Source organism: Coenobita brevimanus, chromosome 104 (genome assembly GCF_032717465.1).
Source record: "Coenobita brevimanus isolate Jiangsu-jjx chromosome 104, ASM3271746v2, whole genome shotgun sequence".
NCBI classification, from domain to species: Eukaryota; Metazoa; Arthropoda; class Malacostraca; order Decapoda; family Coenobitidae; genus Coenobita; species Coenobita brevimanus.
In genome coordinates this window covers 39838069-39843836 of record NC_137057.1, presented here as the reverse complement: position 1 = coordinate 39843836, position 5768 = coordinate 39838069, and positions in this window count along the sequence as shown.

Sequence of the window (5768 nt, the reverse complement as noted above, 5' to 3'; positions counted from 1 at the left end):
TAGTAACCACGGAGACTCGTCAATGCCTCACATCTAAGGCTCCCTGAATATAATTCTGACACGACTTTGTCTTCAAACTGTAATATTGTCCCAGTTGTGTCGGTTACAAACAAACTGCTACTAGAGTGTAACTCGTGGTCGGAAGAACGCTGATATCCTGTTCTAGGGACGGTAATCCGATGTGATTATAAAGCTAACTAACACCTCTTCCTTACCGGTTTATTTCTAGTTCTGCACTGTTACTATATTCCTGTGTGTTATTCATGTAGTCTTTGTGGTTATTAAAATGCTGTGAGAAGCAAAAAAGAGATATTAATATGTAGTTTGGAAAATAAATTCCAAATGAAGAGGTGCTAGTGAGCCTCGTTACCCAACGACAATACTGGCCTGAGCAACGTCAGACGATGAGGGGAGAAGAGACGAGAAAATATGAAGGAAAAGGAAAGAGGGCCGTGGGACGTGGAAAGGCAGGAGAGAAGGAGAAGAGAGGAGAGGATGAGAGAATGATAGAAAAGAGGAGAAAATGAGATGGAAAGAAATATGGTACGTCAAACTGGAGAAGCAGGGAAGAAGGAGAGAAGAGAAGAGCGACACAATGCGAAAAGAGAGGAAACGTGAAAGAAAGAATAGAGCAAAGAGAAAAGGTGGGTGAGTGTGTTGAATATCTATCTATATACATGTCTATCTATTTATATATCTGTCTATACAAATATGCTTATGAGAGAGAGAGAGCGAGAGAGAGAGAGAGAGAGAGAGAGAGAGAGAGAGAGGGGGGGCAATATTCGTTAAAATAAGCACTGAGGGAACAGGGAATTTCGAGATCATTGTTAAAGTTCACCTGAAGCACCTCGCTGGGGTTACTGCAATGCCTTCACCCACACTAAAACACACACACACACACACACACACACACACACACACACACACACACACACACACACACACACACACACACGGTATATAAAGAGCCGGGTGCAATGGATTTCTAACAGGGAGAAACAAGGAATAAGTGAAAACAAACAAGATGAAAATGAAGGGAAAGAAACAGATAACGACTAGGAAAGGGGAAAGACGTAACACAAAGAGACCCAAGGAAGGAGAGAGAGAGAAAAAAAGAGAGAAAGAAGAAAAGATTTGAAAGAGAGAAATTAGGAATGCATGCAGAGAAGGAGAATAGGAGGGAATGAGGGAAATGATAAAGGGTAAGAGTGAGAGGATTCATAGAGGACATACAAAGAAGGTGAGAGAGAAGGAAGAGAGGAGAGAGAAAATAAAATGGGAAGAAGCGGAATGTGTGAAGGGAGAAGGGGATAGCAGGAAGAGAATGAGAGAATAGGAGAGGAGAGAAGACAAAAGAAGGGATGAGAAGGAAAGGGATGGGAGAGGAACGGGAGGGAAGGGAAGGGAGTGGAGGGAAGGGAAAGGAAGGGATGGGAAGGGAAAGGGATGAAAGGGAAGGGAAGAGAAGAGAAGAAAAGAGAAGAGAGAGAAGGAAAGGGAAGGGAAGGGAAGGAATTGGACGGGAAGAGATTGGAATGAAAGTGAAGAAAAGGAAAGAAAAGGTATTAGAGAGGCAAAGACAGAAGACGAAGAAAGAACATAAGACATGAGAATCTAGCGATAAGAGCAGGGAAAAGAAGTCAGGGGAAGGGAAGAGACAAGAGGAAAAAGATAAGAAAGGAGACAAAGTGGAAAATTAAGAATGCAAGGAAGAGAAGGGAAGGAGGAGAGACTGGGAGAGAGAAAAAGAAAACGTGAACAGAAGAAAGGGAATGAAGGTAAAAAACTCGAGAGTATGAATGATAGTGAGTTCAAGGAAAAAAGGAGGGTAAGGGAGAAGTACAGTAGGTGCAAAGATTATGATGGAAAAGAGAGGGTGTAGAAGAAGCCAAGTAGTACAGAAAGAGGTAGGACGGAAAAGTAAAGATAAGACAAAAGACGCCAATGAGAAGGAAAAGGGAGATGAGAGACGTAAAGGTAAGGAGAAAGTAAAAGTGGACACTAAGAAGAAGGCTTACCTATTTAAAAAAGAAATGAAAAAAATTGAAGAAAAGAGGAAAAAGAAGGAAGTAAGACAGTAAGTAATGAGCAGAAATACGTAGGTATAGATGGAACTATGAAGGGGAGGAGAATTAAAAAACAAAGAAAGAAAAAAAGTCTGCACGGAGTCTCATTTTCTTAAGCAGGGAGATCTTCTTGTACCGTGAAATATTAGTCCACCAGTTCCTTGCCACCGCCTGGGAAAGAGCATGTTTCCTATCACAACCTTCTTTCCGATCGTCAGTACGGGTTTCGTCAGGGACGATCCACTGGCGATCTTCTCATTCAGACTCCTGGTCATCCTCCTTTTGGGACTTTGGCGAAAGCTTTGCCATTGCACTTGACATCTCAAAGGCTTTCGATCGAGTCTGGCATAAATCTTTAATTTCCAAACTGCCCTCCTACGGTTTCTATCTTTCTATCTGTGCCTTCATCGCTAGCTTCCTTTCTGGTCGTTCTATAGACGCTGTTGTAGACGGCCATCGTTCTTCTCCTAGATCTATCAACAGTGGTGTTCCTCAGGGCTCTGTCCTATCACCAACTCTCTTCCTTTTATTCATCAATGATCTTCTAAGCTGTACATCTAACCCTATCCACTCATACGCTGATGACTCCACCCTTCACCTTTCCATTCGGTTCCCGCAACGCCTATCTCAACAGTTACTTCAACAAACAAGGGATGAGGATATGGCACACCTAATGTCTGACTTGGTTCGTATCTCTGACGGGGGTAAAAATAATATGGTTGTTTTTAATGCATCTAAGACTCAGTTCTTACACCTATCAACCCGACAAAATCTTCCACAGGTATACCCACTAATGTTTAATAATATTCAGATTAATCCTGCAACATCCTTGGGGTTTCATTTACTCGGGACTTATCTTGGAAAGATCATATTACATCTCTTGTAAAATCTGCTTCCAAGAGATTGGATGTGCTAAGCTGACTCCGCTCTTTCTTTACCCCTGCACAATTGTTGACTCTATACAGAGATTTTATCCGCCCCTGTGTGGAGTACAACTCTCATATGTCGGGAGGCTCCCCACATACAGCTCTTCTCAATAGGGTGGAGTCAAAGGCTTTTTGTCTCATTAACTCTCCTCCTCTTACTGACTCCCTTCAACCTCTGTCTCTTCGCCGCACTGTTGCATCTTTACCTCTTTTCTATCGCAACTTTAATGGTCACTGCTCCTCTGAACTGTCTGCTTGCATTCCTCCACCTCTACGACGGGCGCGTAGCACCCGTCTGGCAGCAAACTCACATCCCTTTTCTGTCCAACTCTCTAATGCAAGAGTTAACCGTTACTCCCAGTCTTTCATTTATGCAACAGGTCAGCTCTGGAACTGTCTTCCTCTGTCTGTATTTCCTGCTGCCTATGATCTCCAGTCTTTCAAACGCAGTGTGTCCAGGCATCTCAAAATGATCGGATCTTGAATTTGGCTCTCTATTGTATTTTGTTTTTCTCTTGGAGGGAACTGTTACTGCGGGCTCATGGCCTTTGGTTCCTTCTTCCTCGCATAAAAAAAAAAAAAAAAAGATATGCGAGAGGCAGACTATAAACCTTGCTTTTACAGGGTACGCTGTGATGATCGAGAGGGACTCCTTCATGTGATGGCATAAATATAACCAGCTGTCCTTTTATATACATGTCCCTCAGTTCCCTCCCTATCACCGCAAGAGGGTGGTGGACTGCTGAAAGGCAGCTTGAGCCTGCAGTCCACCGGGTTCACGACCAAGTGAACCTGGGACCATAACAGCAACAACGGTAACAACACTGAAATCCGACCCTGGCGAGGTGTTGTATACCACAAGGGATCACAGGATTCCTGCACGGCGAATGTACTGTACTGTACCTGTAGGACGGCCCAAGAGAAACAGTTGTTTTCCTGTGGTCGACGGGTCTGCTCGACCAGACATGACAACAACAGCATCATCATCACCATCATCATCAACAACAACAACTACTAACAACTCAGTGTTCGCTTACCCGACGTCTTTCAGTTTAACAGAATTGCCGATCTACCCATCCCTCTGCCCAGCAACTTGTCGCTAAGCAAACAGTTACACGACACTTCCGTCTGACTTACGTTCTCCTACCCACGATTCAGTACTTCCTGAATCTGTTTTGTCAAGGGATGTGTCACGAGTTTTGGCTAGCTCTTGAGGAAATTAACTGCCAGTGGGAGATGTAGACTTTAAACTGGGGATGACTGCAGTAGAAATGTTTACCTTTATCATCATTATCATCATCATCACCATCATTACCACATCTTCATGATTATCAGTTTCATCGGCATCGTTACTATTATGCATCAGTACGACATTCATCTCGATCTTAGAAAATAATTTTCTTTTCTTTGTTTGCACTCATATTTGGAGTACAGGCTCCCATGTCTCACTGACAGCTGAGAAAAATAGTCCGGTTTATTCTATAGTCTGTTGCTATTTATGTCCCTTTCAATTTTCCCTCATCGTATTTTCTCATTTATTTTTCCTTTGTTGTCAACCTTTTGAATAGAACGATGCAATCTTTCTTTTACTCTTGCTTTTCTCAGGATGCATTTACCCTTTCGCCAGGTTGACGTAATTAATATACTATTCTTGCCAACATAAAGCGATTTTTTTTCTTAGCGAAGGACAAACGTCTGATAGTGAGGAGTTTAGAACCTTACACTCCCAAAGTAAAGCAAGATTATGCCCCACACAGCTGTAGTACAATGATGGTAGATTTGTTAAGTCTCCCAGTGAAATTCGGATCCTTAAACTGTTCCCTATAACAGCAAGGGCTCGAACTCGTGTACACTGGAAAGGCAGACCATCTCTCTAACAAGTAGATTAATTAATGGAGACAACCATCAGACGCACTGATTACGAGAGACAATAATAGAAGGGCACTAAGAAGCGTTTATATTTTAATCTCGCTAATAGAAACAAATGATGTGTTTGTTTTTTTTTTTTCTACTTGTTCTCTTCCTTTCTCTTTGTTTTTCTTTTAATTATGCTTGGTCTATTGGAGTGAAGAGAACACATTTCACACTAGTGATAAATTGGTTAATCTGGTTTTTTATTCTACTGTAAATGGACACACACACACACACACACACACACACACACACACACACACACACACAGGGTCAATACATCAGCTTATTTACAGAGGGTCAAAAGCAATTTCTCAACTCACACAGACAGCACCAGTATCACACGCACACACAAAAACGTCTGCAGCAACACGGTACAGTGGTTCCTCTCTCTCTCTCTCTCTCTCTCTCTCACAGAAAGAGAGAGAGAGAGAGAGAGAGAGAGAGAGAGAGATCACACACACACACACACACACACACACACACACACACACACACACACACACACACACATGGATGCGTACACGGAAAATTATTTAGGCTACGCCAGGAGATTTTTTTTTTTCTATTCTTGTATGATTCTCAATTTTTTCCTTCCCGTTCTCCTTACGACTGATATCTATGATCATTAAAATTTAAATGAAAAGTGGACGCCTGTTCTGTAAACTTAGTAGATTTGCATCTTGAGGTAAAAATTACATATCTTAATGTTTAGTTAATGTAATTTAATGAATTAACAAATAATAAATGAAAAAAATAAATAAATATACATTATGGCTCACCTTACTGCAGGCAGTATTCTGAAGAACGAACGGAAGCATCGTGATATATGGACCATTCTGCGAATTAGGTGCAAATCTTACTC